Source organism: Sturnus vulgaris, chromosome 4, assembly GCF_052056855.1.
Source record: "Sturnus vulgaris isolate bStuVul1 chromosome 4, bStuVul1.hap1, whole genome shotgun sequence".
NCBI lineage: Eukaryota > Metazoa > Chordata > Aves > Passeriformes > Sturnidae > Sturnus > Sturnus vulgaris.
The window spans coordinates 39,067,709-39,086,630 of NC_142246.1; the positions used below are offsets into that span (position 1 = coordinate 39,067,709).

Genomic DNA, 18,922 nt, shown 5'->3' on the forward strand with positions numbered 1-18,922 from the left:
AGGTGAGAACATAGAGAAAAGTCCCTGGCAGGATGCAAATGCTGAGTGTTGTATTGCACACTGAGCAATAAAGTACATTTACAGCCTCCCAGACAACAAATGCATTATTTGCAAATGCACTGATTTTAATAGCATGACTACATTTGAGAACAAAATAGCAGAAAAATATTTTTTCCCGATCTAAAATGTTTGAAACATTGTCTATTAGTATATAGTTATGGACAATTCTGAAATCTGGATAAAGAGGTGGCAATATCCAATAATATTTCTTACTGTAGACTGCAATTGATTTTATAATTCCCATATTCAACCATTATATTGGTATAAACAGAAAAAACAACATATGGAGGAAAAGGATGCTGTTGTTATTATTGCTATTATTTTATGAGTACAGGTTGCTATGAGACAGAGAAATCTAACGTTTTTAACCATTACATAGTTCCAACTTATTTGTCTTTTTGCTAGATATAATTCCATACTGCTAATTTTTATATTGATTAGAAGCTTTCCTGTTATATGTTTAATGTACCTGCTAGTATTCTTAATTAATTTATCAGTATTGTAAAACTGGCTGTCATGATACACAGATAAGCAACAACATAAGTCACTGAGGTTTGTAGATTGTAGTGGCAATTAATTATGATCAGTTTTGTAGTTGTTATATTTTTCTTCCCAAAGGAGTTTCCATGGATTATTTATATTAATATTAGCTGGTTAACAAATCATAGCATCATAAAATAGTTTGGGTTGGAAGGGACCATAAAGATCATCTCATTCCAACTCCCCTTCCACGGACAAGGACAGCTTCCACTGGCTTAGGTTTCTCAGAGCCCCGTCCAACTTGGGCTTGAACACTTCCAGGGATGGGGCATCCACAACTTCTCTGGGCAGCCTGTTCCCATGCCTTCCTACCCTCTGAATTTCTTCGTAACATCCAATCTAAATCTCCCCTCTTTTAGTTTAAAACTCCGCCCACTTGTCTTATTATCCACTTGTGTAAGAAGTTACTCTCGCTCTTTTTTATAAGCTGCCTTTAAGTACTGAAAGACCACAAGTAAGAAAATAAGAATCTTTTTCTGTCTTCTCCCCCCCCCAACTGGATTGTTCTATGTTCAACTAGTCACTATCAAAATAATATTTCAGTCCCATGTTTATAAAAGATCAAAATTTTAGCCATCATAGTATGTTCTGTGTAAAATAAGGAGTAGCACAGTCTACTGCTCTAAGTTTATAGAAGAAGCAGAAGTTCCAAGTATGAACCAGAAGTTCTTAATATGATAGCCACTCACTTTGATAGAAATTTAAGAGCAGAAATGTTCTGTTTACACACTAAATTATTCCCATTTAGGAAAGACATGTTTGCTGATGCATAGCAACAAGTGTTCCTCATTTTCTTTGAATAATTCCCTTTCTGGATCTTCAAGAACTTAGCTTTTTCTCCTATTCTTCTCATACCCACTGAAAAAAAAAAAAAAAAAATATTTGGAATACCTTTTCTTGACTCACAGCTATTTGGAGATCCTGGTGAGAGTCCAGTGCAAGTGTGGCAAAAAGGAAAACTAACCAAGTTAAAAAAACAAAAACACACTACCAAAATCAGTAGTAAGAATTGAAGTAATATCTATGGAAACTGGTGAACACTAACAGACTTTTTTATTGTAGAAAATTCTGATATCCTAAGAGCACAGTAATTTTCAAGGAGTGTCATGCACAGCTCTAATTAAGGTTTCACTGATCACTGAGGATTGAATCTTCACTGCTCTCCCCATGCATGCCTCTTGTCTTTCTGAACTGAACTTAGACTTGAATTTTAATATCAGGTGTTACCTGGCATATATTTTCATGTCAGCTTCTGTCAATATATTCAGGGGAATACAAGTTTTAATTGTAGCATTTCTGCATACTGTAAGCATCTTCCTGATCATAAGTTTGTACAAACCTAAATTGCAGAGTAAGGAGAATAGAATTATTGCAAAGGTCTTTCATGTTTTGCTTCATTACTTATTATGTAGATTTTTTTTAATAAGGGGTATACTGAGCAATATAAATAGATATATCTGAACTGATGACAACAAGAAATAGAACAGCTGTCCCTGTTGTTGCTTGTTAATTTGCTGTACTGCGGTGTAATTTCATGCTTTATTAAAATCAGACATATTAACTATGATTTGCTGAAGGTGAAATAAAGGGACAGGCTCAGTGAAATTTCTTTGTTTTAAAAAATATGTGGTACCTAATATTCACTGAAAGTAGTGGTCAGGGAAAGGTGTCCTGTAAGGTAAATATATTGACACAGTAAAGAGCATCAATGAAACTAAACCAAAATATTTTATTCTTTACAGTCAGTATGCAGTTAATATTTTCTCTGGCATAAACTTCCTAAATCTCAAGTAGTGTCACAATGCATGTGTAGATATCAAGATGGTGCTAGCCAGCAGGTGCACAGCATTCATAGTCCAATAGGCATGGCTTCATTTGCTACTGAACATAAGGAAAGCTGGAGAATTCTCTGAGATACCTTAAAAATTAAGAGCTAGATAGCTCCTCATGACCTAAGCAGTACTAAAGTTGAAAAAGAGTTGATGGGGAAAAAAAAAAGACACAAAAAAAAGAAAAAAAATATTGCAAAGAATTCTCAGGAGCTGAAGGTAAGATATTCTGTTTCAATGAAAAAAAATTGAGATCCAGTGGGAGAGAAGAAAGGGAATGATACAAGCTCTGAACAATAGTTGTTATTTTTGATTGGTCTAAAGTTTTTCAAATTCATCAGAATTAACTTCTTAGTTTATTTTCAGTGTTGTGAAAATATATAATATATAATTCTATATATTTTAATCACTAATAAGTCTCTGGTTAATTATGTGTAGGTTTAGAGAATGTATGGGTAAAATTCTTAATGTTTTGATTCCCTCATTTAGCACAATGTGGGTGCAGTGTATGCTTCCAAATAGTGCAACAAGATTTGGCTTCACAGCCTCTCTCCAAACAGAATTTGCATCTGTTCATCTTGACCATGCTACAGAAGTAGCTTGGGAGGGAAGGAATGAGCATTGTTGTGTAGCCTCTCATTTTTATTTCACCTGCTTGTTACTCGTGGGATATTACTCCACAGTTTGTCCCTTGACAGAAAAGGTTACGTGGGATTAAGAGCCAGTGAATTTTTTTTTTTTTTGCTGAGTCTGTTTGCAAATAATTGTTTATCCTGCAAATAAGAGTAATGCACTTTAAAACAAGAGTCATAATGATATTAGAAAAAGTACAAAGAAAATTCTTTTTGGCCTAATTAAATCCATTTAAGAGATACACCAGTTTTGGGTGAGATATGGTATTACATTGTATGTCTACTGCTCATATTATCTGGCTTCAAGTAGAAAACTTTGTTTCAGCTTCCCAGCAGACAAAAGGTTCAGCTCCAGAACCAATAATTTACAGTGTGGAAGGATTGTGTTGTCATAGAGATGCAAGGAGAGCATCAGGATCTCCAGAGTGCCCACATGTGCACACTTCTCTCTGGGGAGCTTCTTTGGACCCACTGAGAGCAGAACGCTTCTGAGAAACCTCACATTGGTAAAGAAGCAACTTCCATTTTTTTCTTCGTGTTGCCTAAAAGTTGATGTGTCACTGAATGTTGTGTCTCCCTCCTCTGAAGGCAGGTTTTAGGTGATTGTCTCAGGAAATGTCATTCTGCAGGATTACTTTTGCTGTAGACTACTGATAGAGTCTGAAGGACTGCCATGATTGTGGCCTTCTTGTGCCTTCCACAGAGCTAAAGAGGATAATTATTGATTCATGTAATGAACCAAAGACAGCAGTGTTTTTGTGGGCAGATTCATGCAAGAATGACCTAAAGATTCACCATCTCCTGGAAAAAAATATGTAAGCTCTTGCCTCTAAACTTGAATGGGAGAGGCAAATTCATTCTTCTGTAATTACTTTGATTGCAGTTTCTTGTAGTCTATTTCAGGTAAACCTACACTGCATGAATCATAAAAAATTACTAGCTAGAAAACAGTTAGAATGTCAAGAGGTGCTTTTGCTCCTGAATTAACTAGTTTAGCATTGATGTCAGGTGTGTGTAGCTGTAAGATTGGGGTTGTTTTTATATTCTTTTTTAAAATCTTGTGTGCATTGTGAGAACATTGCCTTTCAGCTGTGCAGTAATCTCTGATAGCTTGTTTGTATTCTTAGATTTTGTATGAACTTTTGTACCCCTCACTCTTCAAGATACCCTCTTTGTACAGTTTCGGTTTGTGGCTGTGACTGTTAGCAAAGGTTTATTTAACAGAAAACATCCTAAAGAGTGACATTAGAAATTACTGTCAGACAGACAGGAAGGCAGTAGGAAAACTGATGTGTTTCTCTTTTTGTGATTAATCAGGGAAAGAAGTCTGTATTAGAGAAGTAAGTAAACAAGCAAAACTTGTCTGCTTGTACTGCTATCTGCAGCTTTCTGTTGGCCAGGAGCTGGGAAGTATCATCAGCTTGTGGTTTTTGCTGGTTGAATGGCCCAGCAGTGTACATAGTTTACATCACACAGAGCTGGGTAGAAGATGGTGAGAAAAGAAGGTTTTGTGCACTATTGCCACCTCCCATTACTAGCATTGCATAGGTTTTTTGCTGCAGTCCTTGGCCTTTCCAGGTTCGATTGTCTTGTTATTAGTGGTAAAGTTGGAAAAATAGTCCTGATAGGTGGTAATTTTTGCATTTAAATAGCTAAACCACATAGTTGTAACTGTAGTTACAGCTAGAATTTCTTAGCAGGTACGCCCTGCAACATGCCTTGGTCATCTTGTTCTGTGGTTGGAGACGTGGCTGGACCAGAGGTGTGTGTGATTCCTCTTGTGAGTGAGGGTTTCCTGCTGAGGCATCTGCACTTGCATAGGTCAGAGAGGAATGATGGGTATTAAAGTTGTATTCATTTGGAAGTACCATTTCTGAAATGTTTTGTTGAAATCAGTTAAGAATTCCTGCTAAAGTGAAAACTTCCTTTGATAAACTTTTTTGTGTATAGTGTTCAGAAAGTTAATTCCTGAGGCTGTTAACCCTGACAGCACTAATTTTCTCAGTTAATTTCAGGGCATGAAATTTGTCCAGACATCTGGCTTTGTAGAGGAGAGTTGTTGCTTTGGAGGGTAGACTGTACACACTGTATATGGCTAAGGGTTAGATTGTCTATATACACTATTTCCCCGGTGTATATCCATCAAAGAAACAGGATTGCAACACCTTCCATTTTGAAATAAACTTGGCATTCACATTGAAATGACCCGTTGAAGAGGTGGGAGTAGTGTGCATGTTAAAGAAGTAGATTAATTATCTATAATGACTCAGTTTGCCACAATTGACAGCGGGCAGGAGGATCCTGGAGTGACCCTTACAGCCTTGGTTTCGTAGGTGCTCCCGTCAGGAGTGTCTCCCGTTTTCCCCAGGTCAGTAACAGGCTGGCTTCCATGGACTCACCCATGAGCAGCCCGAGAGGGAGAGCAGCCGAGCCTTCTCCTGTGCTGGGGAAGGAGCACAGCTGTGACCCTGGAAGGCTGGAGCTGGGCAGGGGCTGTGGAAGGCTCTGCCCTCACGTGTACTGACTTGGCAGTGGCAGCGGTTGTGTGTCAGACTGGAGCTGCCTTTGTGTGAGGTGATATAATGAAGACATTTCCTGAGAGCTGACAGAATGTAACTGCAGTGCTCACAAAGTGAGATTGAAAGCTGATGTTCAGTTCTTGAGGAAGCAAAATGACAGCAATTCTTTTCTGACCATAGACTGAGATATTTTTTATTTTGGAAGAGATTGTGTGTCTTTTATTTTAAATTATGTTGGTTTTTTTTTTCCCCCTAAGTAAATCGCGCTGTATTTTAATGGAGCTAAATATATGAAATAGAGAAGACCTATGCATAAGCAGAATTATAAGACAGAAAGATATAAAAGGAAGCTATTTTTTTTCCTTGAAGATTTCCCTGAATTGCAATGTTTTTAATAGTCCACATAAATAAATTTTCAAAGATGTCACCATGAATAAGAATTTTGTTATATTTGAGAAATGCGTTTAAGTACATCTATGCTGCTACTACTACTACTACTGTTGTTATTAATTAAGTGCAATGATGACATGTTGAACACTTTGAAGCAGGCAGATGTGAACTCATCTGGAGAGATGTATTCTTAACCAATAGCAATTAAAAATTATCTTATTAGCTCTTATAAGTCTCATCTGAGACCTAAATTTGGATTTTGCTAATATATATTATAAACAATTCTATCAACAAAGCGTCTAAACATCTTCTGATTCTTAATGTAATTACGACTTTAACTACAAACTGTAACTGAATCATTTAGGCTGATTTTATGCTATGAGAATGCCAGCCTTTTACAATTTATGGAATTTAGTCCATACAGTTTCATTTAATAGGCTTTTGCTACCTGTTTCTGACCTACTTCTTCTGTGCATCTTTTGTTATTTTATTCACTTTTATTCTTCATCATTCGTCTCCTCCAGCTGGATGATCTATCATTTTCATCAGTGTTCCTGCAGGTGTAAGTTTTGTGGATTTCATACTGTTTAAGTGAACCTGATGGGGTGGGAGTGTCACAGTGAATGTTTGTGACCTTGCACCAGTTGTTTCTGTGAAACTGGTGAAAATTTCCGCAAAACAAATGGAGGGCGAGTACAGTAACTGTTTTGGGTTTGTTTTGGATTTTTTTTCCTACTTTTTTATGTTGGTTATCCAAAGTTTTAATTTGATCCTGTTAGGCTGCACCTATATAAGCATATATATATCTGCTTACTTGATGTTAGAATGAGTCATAGTCTCCTTTGTTTGTTGCAAGAAAAGTACCCCAATATCCATGCTTAGTTGTTTTCAGAATTGTGATCCCTGAATGGAAGAAAATGTGGTATTTACAGAAGTAAGTTGAGCACTGTTATTATTGCAAGGAGTGTGAGGTAGGAAAGGTTGCAATGATTCTTTGAAATCAGAGAATTTTTATCCTTTCTGTTGTTTTTAACAAACGTAATTTTATGTTAATATAGCCTAAAAGTTTTAATAAGACTGGGTTTCTAATTTTCTAGACATGCCGCACATAAAGAAATATTTTTTTCCTGTAGGAGTGCCTAACGTCTAAATATACAAAGAACACGTGGGTTGAAAATAGAGTTTTACAGTAGTAGGTTTTTTCTTTAAACATAGCTTAGTTGTTCCATCCTTTATCCCCTATTTTCTGGTTGAAAGAAAGTTGCTTGTTAAGAAGCTTACAAGGAAAGTTGTAATGAAGTGTTTGTAAAAAAAAAAAGAGTATTGGTGAAATGAAGAAATTGCACCCATAGCTGAGCAGACAGCATAGAGGGCAGATGCTCCTGATGCTCCTACATGCATCGTGCTCATATTCATCCACTGCGTTGAGTAAACTGGGCTGTGCAATTCAGAGAAGGGCAGCTCTCAGCTTTTTGTTACTCATGTACTACCAGAGACTTGTGCTCAGGCAACACTGGGAAATTTCAACGCTTTTCTAAAGCAAACAGTTCCAAAAATTGCAACTGTAGGGCACTTGATCTAAAAACAGATTTGTACCTGCTATTAATTGGATCCAGGGTGGGCTGCACAGTGTGCAGCAGTAAGGGAAAATTTTGCCTTTGCGTCACAAACGCAATGAAATTCTTGACCCAGTGCCACTAATAGCTGTGGCTTAGTTGACACAATCTTGTAGCTTTTTTAAGCTAGTGGGACTGCAGCAGCTCAGGGCTGTGGTAAGTATTTCATTCTTAGCTGAGTAATAGGAGAGAACAAAGCTGCTTCATTCATTGCTTTGTGTCTTAAAGACACCAGCTTTTTAGTCTTTCTGGTAAATGCGTGTTACAGTATTGTTATTATAGGTCTTATTCTGTTTCGTGTCACTTCAGTTTTCCTTACTGCCAGTGAGGGAAAATCACCTAGCAAGGGGTCATTTTTAACTGCATTTTCTATCTGAAATGAGAATTGCAGTGAGATAAGAAAGCTCTGGGATTTCGATTAAGTTGGTTTAAGTTTACTACTTACGCTGGAAAAGTCCAGTGGGATGAGATTTAGGTGATAAAATACCTTGTCAGGCAGCTGAAGAATATTGCAGGGAGGGAGCAAGAGCCAAGTAGGAGGAAATTTTACAATCTATTTATGAGCTAGGATATTATTATAAGGTAAATGATTCTTAAAATACTAGTATCTACAAAGCGTTTATCAATGGATGATGTTAGAAAAAAGTGGTAATTGAACAAGATGTACCTCAATAGTTTTTGTGAATATTTTAAGGTGCAGACTTTGTTCAAGGTGGTTTGAAACTCATCCTTCTGAGAAACATGGAAATGTAATCTTTGCAAACTTTCCTAAAGGAATTTTAGAGATCTCCCCCCAAAAAATGTATGGCTGAAATGGAGATTTTGCTAACTTCAGAAAATACTCAGTGTCTGGTTCAAAAATATCTTCTGTTTCTAGATTTCTCTTATTTTGACCTGAACCAGTTCATTAATGTCATGAAGCATGTTTGATATCTATTGTGCCTTTTTTTGGGTAAGACTCACATTTCACTAAATTATCTTTGAAGAAAACAAAGGCCAAATCATGAAAATTTTTCAAAGATATTCTGTGTAGATTAAATTCATGACTAGAGTGAAAAGGATAGTTTTTTAATAGGATCATAGTGGATTTTCTAAGGAATTTGTTGCCAAATCGTGTTTGAAATTTAGCAACACAAGGCTTTTAACTTATGTAGACTCTTCAGAAAATCCAAAACCTAATCCCAGTTTAAATAACTAAATAAGTAGCACCCAGAGTAGAGGATCTTTAGGTTCAGAATTTAGAAATATTCTTATGAAAAATCTGATTTTATTGTTTTTGAGATATTTTTGTTATTTTTTTTTTTTTTTTTACTTTTTAAATAGCATTTTCTCTAATGTGCCTATTAAGCTGACATGGGGTAGTTGAGTAGTCATATTGTCCAAAGCCTTTATTGATTTTCCCAAGTGCTTTACATTTTTCCATTTCTTTCAACTGTTTTATACTGTTTTTTTCCATGTAATTTATAAATATTTACTTCAAAGTATGTATTGGACTTCCCTATGCAGTTTCAAATAACTTTCCAGTGATATATTCAACAGATTTAAAATGTCACAAATCCATGTGCCTAGTTTCTAAACCCAGTATTTTTGTGCATTGAAGAAATAGATTTTCTATATCTCTTAAATGAAATTTGTGTGTATTGTTTGATACCTGCATATAGTTTCTGATTTGAGACAGATGCTGCCCTTGTGTTTTTGCCACACTGTGTAGCTTAACCAGAATGAAGATTCATTCCTTGCTTGCAGTGTTAGCTACTAGAAGATGCCTCTAAGATTATGCTGTAAATGGTCTTGAAATGTGTGGATTTTTGTAGTTTCCCAGTGATAAGAAGCTTCTCAAGGGTGACAAAAGCCCCAAATTGGTTAGAATTCAAATAGAAATAGTGATTTCCCGTTTTGTGATTTCCAGTTTGCGTATTCACCCAGTGGCAGCATCATTTTAAGGGAGGACCTTTGTTGGGTAAAAGCACATGATGCTTCCACCAAGACTATGATTCTGCTTGCGTGTTTAATGGAAGCTTTTAAATCCCAGAAGCAGATAGATGGGAGTGGTTTCACATCTTGGAGGTGCTCCAATGTAATCCTATAAGATCTGGGATGTCTGTGCTGCTCAGAGAACGGGAAATGAAGACTCTTGCTTTCATAAAACTGTGTGGAGGCCAGTGGGTCTGCCACAGCTCCACTGCAGCCCTGCCCTGGCGGGATGTCCCTTGAATGGAATATCTGTTGAATGGGCTGTGATTAGCTTATCTCAACCCTCCTAGAAGGATGCTCCTTAGGTTGGCACATCTTCCCTTATCATGGTGAGCTATTCCCAAAGGCTTCAGTGATCACACCATGCCCTAGTACCCACAGTAATCCTTTGTAACCCGTTGGTCTTTCCCTCTTGGTACCACCCTTGCTTTCCCCCATAAAAACACCAGTTTTTCCCCCAGTTCTCTAGGGAGCTCTCATCTCTGGCCCCATTCACAGAGCTGCTGGACAATAAAGGAATCTCTGTGGAATTGCCACACGACGCTCCTGTCTTTCTGTCCCTGAGTTGGCCTGGGATAGCCTCACAAGCAGAGCTGAAATCACAGAGAGCTGATCATTTGTGGCCACAGGCTACAGCTTGGTGAGGTTTATCTGGTGGCCAGGAGACCTGTCAGAAGAGCCCCTGGAAGGCTGTCCCTTGCAGGACCCTCTCTCTGGGAAAGTTGGCAGCTTCCCAGGTCAGAGCATCAGATCTCCACCAACCCCCCAGCAGCCAACAAAACTGAGCTTTATAAAATTGGAGTTTTCCTTTGCAGAATATCAATGGTGCGTGAACTGTTGCTAGTGCTTGGAAGTCACTCCTAGAGAGTTTTAAACTGTTGCGTTTTTATAACGATTGTGACAATTGATAATGTAATGGTAATCGGTAAGATACTCAACAGTACAAAGTAAACTTTTAATCAGTATGTGATGGAAGGAAACTAGATATATTTATAGTACAAGGGGGGTGGGTAATAAATCTTATTTCAATTCTGAAAATTAATTTATTAGCTGATTTTAATCAGGAGATTGGCAAATCTGACCCTTTGTTAATTGAGGCTCTTAATAACCCCTTCTGACTCTTAAAAAAGGTGCAGTTTTCCAGTGAGAAAAACAAGAAAAAGCTTACTTGTGTCTGAAAATATTCCTGGAAAATATGACTGCAGAAAGTGTACTGGAGAGCAATTGTAATTTTCTTCCTGATTGTTTTTGATTGCTATGGACAAATGATGAAAAATCACGCTCACCAAAGGTGAAATAGCTGTGTGGAGGAGGTGGGCACTCTCAAGTGCTTAGTGGAGCTTAAAAGAACTGTAACTGGTATCGGATCTTCTTAGGCTGGATTTTCTTCCAGTGCTTAAGTGGGAGCGTGATTACAGAACAAGTGCTTTTCATAGTATCCTCACATTGCACAGGAGTTAACTCCAAAAAGTACTACTTTTATGTGGTATTTTGAGGATTCAGTTTTTTATTGAAGCCTGAAAGAAAAGATAAATGAATGAGCACGTTACATTTAATCTAATCTTCCAAGGTAAAGCATGCAGGCAGAGGTAAGATAAAAGTATGATCGAATTAATCTTGCAGTGTTTAGAAAGCTGGTGATGGGGGTAACACAGAGAAATATATAATTAAATCTGTGGAAGAGGTGTGTTAATTTGGAAGGACTATTTAAGACCCATAATTTTCAGAAATACCTAGGGAGAGTTGCAGTGATAAGCCTGGGAGTTAATGTTGGAGGATGCTTTTTCTTTAGGAAATAATTTTGTTGTCTTTCTTCTTCTGCGTGCCTACCTGCTGAATTACCATTGTTAGATGCTAAGATCCATAGAAAAGTAACAGACAAAATAACCTCCTGCCAGACTCTTGATTCCTTGGTCAATAAGCCACACACAAAAATGTAAATAATTTTTGTTTTGATACTGCTTTTCAAAAGCTCTTCACAAGTTTGAAAGTAACCATTGGATTCTTCAGAACAGGAACTTGAGGGATTTGTTTTCTGAACCTGGGTCTGCTACAATTTAAAATGAGAAGGCTGTATTGTGATAATAAACTCAAAGTTAGTATGGCAATGTCCTTCTAAGTGTAATAACTAGTTACGGAATTCGGTAAGTATCATAATACGAAATTGCATTTGATTAGAAGTTAATATCTTTGTACTAGTTATGAGACTCTGCTTTTGGTATACTTTCACAATTTTAAGATTAAATTACAAAGTTAATAAATGTTTTGGTCTTGTTTTGTTTTTGTCTTGTAGTTTAATAACACTTTGAAATTCTTGTTATCAGAAGATAAAGAGGGATGAAGAAAAGTTTTATGCTTGTTTAGAAGAATGCTGTATCACAGATTTCTAAACTTAAATTTTATTTATTTAATCAGAAATTCATTCCATGTTTGTTAAAGAAATAACTTTTTTCTGATTTCATTAGCTTCTCAGGCATGTAGAGTTTTAGCCAGGGAATGTGCTTTGTTTTGAACTCAGTCAGTGACCTCTGTAAAAATGTTTAATTAACTTTTGCTACTGTCAGTATAGGTGTATTGTACTCAGCAGGCTGGATGAGCTCCCTCTGGTGGCTCATTTACATTGAGATTCTGTTCTTCATATCTGTTTGCTCAGGCAAACAAGGCTTCTGACCCCAGGTATCAGTCAGGCATCAGTTCCTTCTGGGCTTACACTTTAATTGAAAAACATAAATAATTTCCTTACAGAATGAAACAAAAGCATTTAAATTCACAGGAGGTTCAGTTTGTTAGCAAAATAAATAAAGAGCTACTGGGTAACAAAGTAAGCAAATATAACCAAATTACTTCCTTCGAAGTCAAAATCACACAGTAGGTGGATGGCCATGATTTAGTAGTGTCACCCACTTTCAATAATGCTTTATCTTAAACTTAGACAATATTTGGATATTAAACCAAAATATTTAGACCTCGACCATGAAATTGTGAAGTTTAGTATCAGCAAGGAGAAATTAGGGTAACAAGTAAGATTACAAACATGGGCTTCTGGAGAGCAAATTTTGGCCTCTTAAGGAATATTCTTGGGAGAACCCCATAGGAACAGGCCCTGCAGGGAAGTGGAGTCCAACAGAGTTGGTTGATATTCAAAGATCGCTTCCTCTAGGCTCAAGAATGATGCATCCCAATGAGCAAGAAATTGGGCATAGGCAGCAAGAGATCTGTGTGGATGAATAACTACTGTCATTGCTCAAGCCTAAGAAGGGAACACACAAGCACTGGAAGCAGAGTCAGGCTGCTTGAAGTTAAAATGAGCCAAGGAAGGTCAAGGCCCATCTGGAATTAAATCTGGCCAATGATGTCAGGGAAAGAAAAAAGGTTTCTTCAAATACATCAGTAACAAAAGGAAAAATAAGGGTAATGTGGACCTGTTACTAAATGGAGGGGAGACTGTAACAGAGGACACAGAGAAGGCTGAGTTACAGAATGCTACCTTTCCATGGGTCTTCACTGGCAAAAACAGCCCTCAGGAGACCAGGATAAAGGAATGTTGTAAGAAAGATTTTCCCTTAGTCAAGGAGGACTGGGTTAGAGAACATCTAGTGGTGAAGACTTGACATCCACAAGTCCATGGGCCCTGATGGTATGCATCTGTGAGTTCTGAGAGAACTGGACAGCACAGCTAGACTGCTCTTGATCCTCTTTGAAAGGTCTTGGAGATGAGGAAGGGATGAGGAGAGGACTAGAAGAAGACAAATATCACCCCAAGAGGGCAAGAAGGAGGATCCAAGGAACTAGGCCAGTCAAAGATGATGAAGGGGCTGGAGCATCTCTTTTATGAGGAAAAGCTGAGAGAGCTGGGCCTGTTCAGCCTCAAAGAGAGAGAGAGAGCTGAGAGGGCATCAATGTCTGTCAGTGTCTGAAGGAAGGTGCCAAGAGGATGGGGCCAGGCTCTGCTTGGTGCTGCTGAGCTACAGGACAAGAGGCAGAGGGCAGAAACTGATGCACAGAAAGCTTCATCTGAACATGACAAAGAGCTTCTTTACTGTATGAGTGACTAGAACAGGTTTCCCAGAGAAGGTGTAGAGTCTCCCTCACTGAAGATACTCAAGAACTGTCTGGACACATGTTGATGACCCAGGGAGCAGGTCAGGGTCATTGAGCAGGGAGATTGGACCAGATGACCCACTGTGGTCCCTTCCAATCTGACCCATTCTGTGATACTGTAAATAAAATGATTCAAGAATGTGAAATCTATGGTTTTAATGTGGGTTAATCCTGTAGATGAACTACACTATGTACTAAAATGAATCTTTGTATCAGAATTCATTTAAGCGATTTCATAGCATTAAAGAGAAGCATTATCTCACTTTTTGTAATCTTCTTAAAATTAAGAAGCCAGGAGAATTTCTGGGTCAAAACCACCAGCAAATTTAAAATGAATTTTCCACCTCTGTAATGTTAGTTTCTACAGATACTTGCTAATTCCATACTGTTGTAATTTAATGGCATCCTTATCATACTGGCATTGAGCCCTCCTCTCTCTGAACCAGTCAGAGAAGTTTTGAAGCCAAACAGTGTGCAAGTTGGACATAAGGTTAAAAATTTGTTCAATATAGAAGATTTTTTAAATTAAGTTATTGTCAGTAAAGTAGGTTACAGAATAAAATACTCAAAAAATGGAGATATTATAGTTTTTGGAATACGAATATTTAGACAAAGATAACATTTTGCTTGGAGAAGGAGAAAAGGGGTCACAGCAGATGAGATTAGGAGGGAAATAACAGTGTTTATAAGGTGATCAGATAGCCATGTGAAATAAAGGGAAAAATAGAGTATAATCAACAATGGACACCTGTAGGAAGTTGAGAGGAAATACCTTTTTAAAAGTGGTTTGAATTAATATTCTTTTGCGTGTTTATGTCTTGCATTTTTTCATATTCCTTAAACATTCTAGCAGCAGAGATTCATGAAACAAATAATACTTAGCAAGCCTGGCAAATTTCTAAATTGAAAGTTTGTAAACTTCCAGTATTCACACAAAAGGATCTCTTATTTTCTGATCACAAATTGTTCATTTTTCTTCCTCAAATAACACTTGAAAACACAATTCGTAGCATAATAGTGAGTACCTGAATATCTGCATTAAAAATAAACAGTCTTGGTCTTCCAGTATAATTATATATAACAAAAACAGGTGGGTTATCAAATAATTTTCTTTTATGCAGGTTTTTTAGAACAGTTTCCTACTGTGTTCAAGTTCCGAATCTCTTTGATGCTGGTGATCAGGCTATGAGAAAAAATAATTCTAGTATTTGAGGAAATTACTGGTGTGCTTTGTTCAGGACTAAGTGGAATTGGAAGTAACTTAGTTGGTGCACCCTGGGACTATGTTTACATTTTTGCAGCTGATGATAAGTAGCATTTTACAGTCATCCTTTCATAAAGGAATATGCTGATCCAGACTGATCCTTTAATCAGTCTGTACTCCTGGCTGCTACCCAATCTCTTTTTCCTGTTCTACCAGTGCCATAACGGGCTTGCTTGTACTCTTGAACTTCATCCTGTTTCTCACACTCGCAACTAGAAAATTGTCAGGTCTTCCAGGATTGTGCTTCTGGCCTCCTGTGTTAACTGACAGCTTTGAAATTTGGCCAAGAACTTGAGTCCATTCTTACCAAGCAATGCTGGAACTCTATAAGATTAATGGATTCAGGTTTGCAGCTTTTAATGCAAAATTAAGCAGGTGGATTCCCCTGGTTGCTAAATTTTGATGCTTCTATCATAAAGACTGTCAACTTTAAGTTAGAGAGCTGTTTAAATACCTTTTTCATGTATGTCGTTTAGCAGTGGGAAATAATACTTTGTGTGGCAATGTCATTATTTACCTTTTACTCTGAAGAGGCACATGGACAGCACCATTTAAATTTTGTATGCTGGTGGAAATGAGCGTCTAGGCAGCATGGTATGCAATTACTTCCACCACTACAAACGCAGGAACATAATTCTATATATTATAAATATATAAATATATATTGTTATGAAATGATACTGTCTTTCTGTTGCTGAAGGTCAGCAACATTTGTAAGCAGAGGGATGCTTGAGAGTTCATTGTTAAGCCAGATGTTCCTCACACCTGAACTACAGAGGTAATAGGACCTTTCAGTACTAGTGGGCATACACATAAGTTGGGTATTGTAAATTTAGAATAAACATAGTAGGAGTCCTGTCTGGGTAGTGAGTAGCTAAGTGTCACTATAGTGGTAATAATTTCTTCAGTGGACACTTTAACAGCATAATTTCAGGGTTTTATTAATGTAAATTGGTTAAATATGTAGTCTGCCCATTCTGCCCAAAAGTTGGTAATTTACTATTTCTGATAGTTTTCATAAGTTTTAGTTACGTTTAAACAAAAATTCTAAATTCTAAATGAGCTGTTCAAGTTACTGGCAGTTTTTAGAACTTTACAAATCTTTCCTTGTTCCCTGTTTCATGGGGACACTGTAGTATGATGAGGTAATAGTATTCGTGGTTTAATTTAAATAGTAAACTTAGTGCAAACACTACACTGGAGGCATCCATGAAGGTCTTCGTGTTTGGCAGTGAAAATCAGTTGGGTTTAATTCTCTTTGCTGACAGATAATAAAGATAATTGGTTTTAATAGCTGGGGGCAACATTTTATCTGATTTATCACTGTTTTGTCATTGCATATCTCATTTTCATCAGTCTGAGTTTTGGCTAGATAAACTTTTACTTGAGGTACCAGTCATATTTTAGTTCAGTCTCAGCTATTACTTTTTGATTTTTAATTTGCTTTTTGACTTGTACCATTCTGTGACCTTGGATTTTCAGATGTTCTGGAAATGTTCTGAGATGTTCTACTTAGGTAATATATCTGCACAGAATATACAAGTGGTAAATAGATTCCTCTGTGTTTGCACTGACTTCTGTTAGTCTCTCAGTGGAGAAGATTACCTGTGCTTAGTAATGCTGTTGATGAAATGATGCGTAATGACATACAATATCCTGTGAATGGCAACACAGAAAAACATCCAAATGCATTAGTTCAAAATTTTCAGTTGATTACCTCCTTAATACCTTTACTACACCTCTGTTGCTCTGATGCACCGTATTACATTTCATGGTACTTCTCAGCAGTTCAGTCAATTGCAAAGCTGAAGGAGGCAAGGAAAAAAGCTGCCAAAACCTCTGGTAACATGATGGCTGCATTCAAGTCTATGACAATTTCATGTGGTATTTAAAAAGCAACTTCTAATATGAGATCTCACAGCCATTCATTCTTATTTGTTAAGAATGCAAATTCTACTCAAGTTTTTAAAATAACTTTTAAATTTTGCTTTTGCTAAGGACTTACTTGAACATGAGTTCTGCTGAAAACTTGCATTCCTGATGCTTCTCCATTTGAAGCCAGCCCACAGTGCAGAAGAGTATTTAGGATACTCATTCAGATAGCAGAGAACAACAGGTTTTCCCATTCCCATCTGGTATCTGCGGCTTTGTAATATTTGTATTTGGCTAAAGATGTCTTTCATATTTGCCCCAATTCCATGACTAACTCAGTGCTCCTGTAGGCTTAAGGGTTGGGAGAAAATCTAAAGGAATTTTTAATTTTTCTGAAAACTTAATTTGGTTCTAATGTCAGCTTCAGGATGTTATGGAAGCCTAGGGGATTGGCTTACAACAGTCCTGTTTGGTCTGCATTAGACTACTGCTAGTTACACTTTTAATTTACGCGTTAGGAGCTTCTGCTAGATAAAGTGACTGTGCTCATCCCAGTTGATGATTACGTAGCATTAGTATTTGTCTGCTTCCACAGCTGCTGTAGAGTTCAGACTTTTGTCTACCTAAGTTGTGATTACAAGAGAAGCAATGCCTGGCAGATAGTGAAGGGAGCATAGCCTGTACAATGCTTATAACGCTTCTGTTTAATTTTTGAGGAAAGTGAAAGTAATTCCTAAATCTCAGGACTATAGACTATACGTCTATACCTTTTTGTATATGGTGTATTTGTAGCCAATGTGTCTTTTTGACAAATAATGTGGAGTCCAAACAACCAACTTGTAAGCTTTTTATGTCCACAATTACTTTTTTTAAACTTCAATATAGCTTTTGGCTGAAAGGTCATATAAAAGCTGCAGTACCTCTTATCTAAAGATGATTTTATGTGAGAAAAAAAGAGCTAGAATTACTTGTTTCTGATAGTGTTATTTATGCAGGTAAACCTGTATTTTTTTCAATTCAAGAGTCTTGTACAAATTTTTCTGTAAGTGATGGCAGAGCTATTATATATTAGCTGCCAGTGAACTGCCAGTACACTGGTACATTGGTTCCTTGCAACTGTGTTACAGAAGAATTGTATTGCTGTCTTTCATTCTCTTATTGGCACTTGAATCACCATAGCTGGACTACTAACCACAGCTGATCAGATTGTCTTCATAGTTCAAAGCAGTAGTCTTGTGTAAATGAGTATGCTGAGAAGATTATGTGCTCCTTATTAAATTAAACTAAAAACATATTGTGTGTGTATGTAGGGTTATAATTCTGATCTCTTTTTGCTGATTCTTATGGAAGTGCATCTAGGGATGTTTTGTGCAGGGAACGTATATGTCCTGAGTGTGAGAGAGGACACTGTTCCCTTGGAGCCATGTGTGGAGGGAATAGATGAAAAGATTTCATGTGTTGCAGGCAAGAGCAGAAACACAGAGTAGTCCACAGCTAGGGAGCAGCCCTACATTGTGAGACACCGGGAAATGATTCCTTTTGTCTTAGTTTCCTTCACAGTCACCAAGATCTGACTGGTACTCTTCATAATGTATGTACCAAGGGGAATGTGTTAGGTGACTGAAAATAAAGTTGGGTTCCTTGGCATCTCCAAGTCAGGATTTGTAGGGTTTCAAGCAATAGGCAAGAGGAGGGAGGGGTAGTACTTCTCTCTTCTGTAGTTTCTTGTTTCAAGAACTGTGAATTATATTAATGTAAATCAATTACTAATGCAGACCCAACACATTTTCTCTGCCAATGTCATTTTTACCTGCTCCAGGTGACAAGTTCTCTTTTGTTATTGTTGTTCTCCTGAGACTGAAACCCTATTGTGCTGCTTTGCACAGCAGCTTCATACTTCACTGAGCAGCTGTCACACTGTCTTTCAGGTGAGGCATGGCTCTGAATTATGAGTCTTTGGGTTTTGCCAAAATTAGCATTCTTTGAATAGGACACCACAGCCTGTTCACCATGGAAGATGAGTGGAAGTAGATGCATTTTCTAAAAAAGGAGTGTTGTGTGTGTATATAAAAAATCACTTTGTTTACAACTTTGGGACTCTGGGAGCTAAAAATACATTATAAAT

General features: G+C 37.3%; 1 protein-coding gene across 3 annotated transcripts in view; it reads left to right on the forward strand.

Annotated features, from left to right (window-relative positions):
- The window catches only part of MARCHF1 (membrane associated ring-CH-type finger 1), a 224,617-nt gene that overhangs the window by 74,590 nt on the left and 131,105 nt on the right, over nt 1–18,922 (forward strand). Inside the window, exon 2 of one of the 3 annotated variants that reach the window (XM_088163632.1) lies at nt 3,387–3,567. The exons of the other annotated variants lie outside the window; for them this stretch is intronic. The gene's annotated coding sequence lies outside the window, so the exon portion shown is untranslated. The remainder of the gene's footprint in view (nt 1–3,386; nt 3,568–18,922) is intronic. 3 annotated transcript variants of the gene reach the window in all.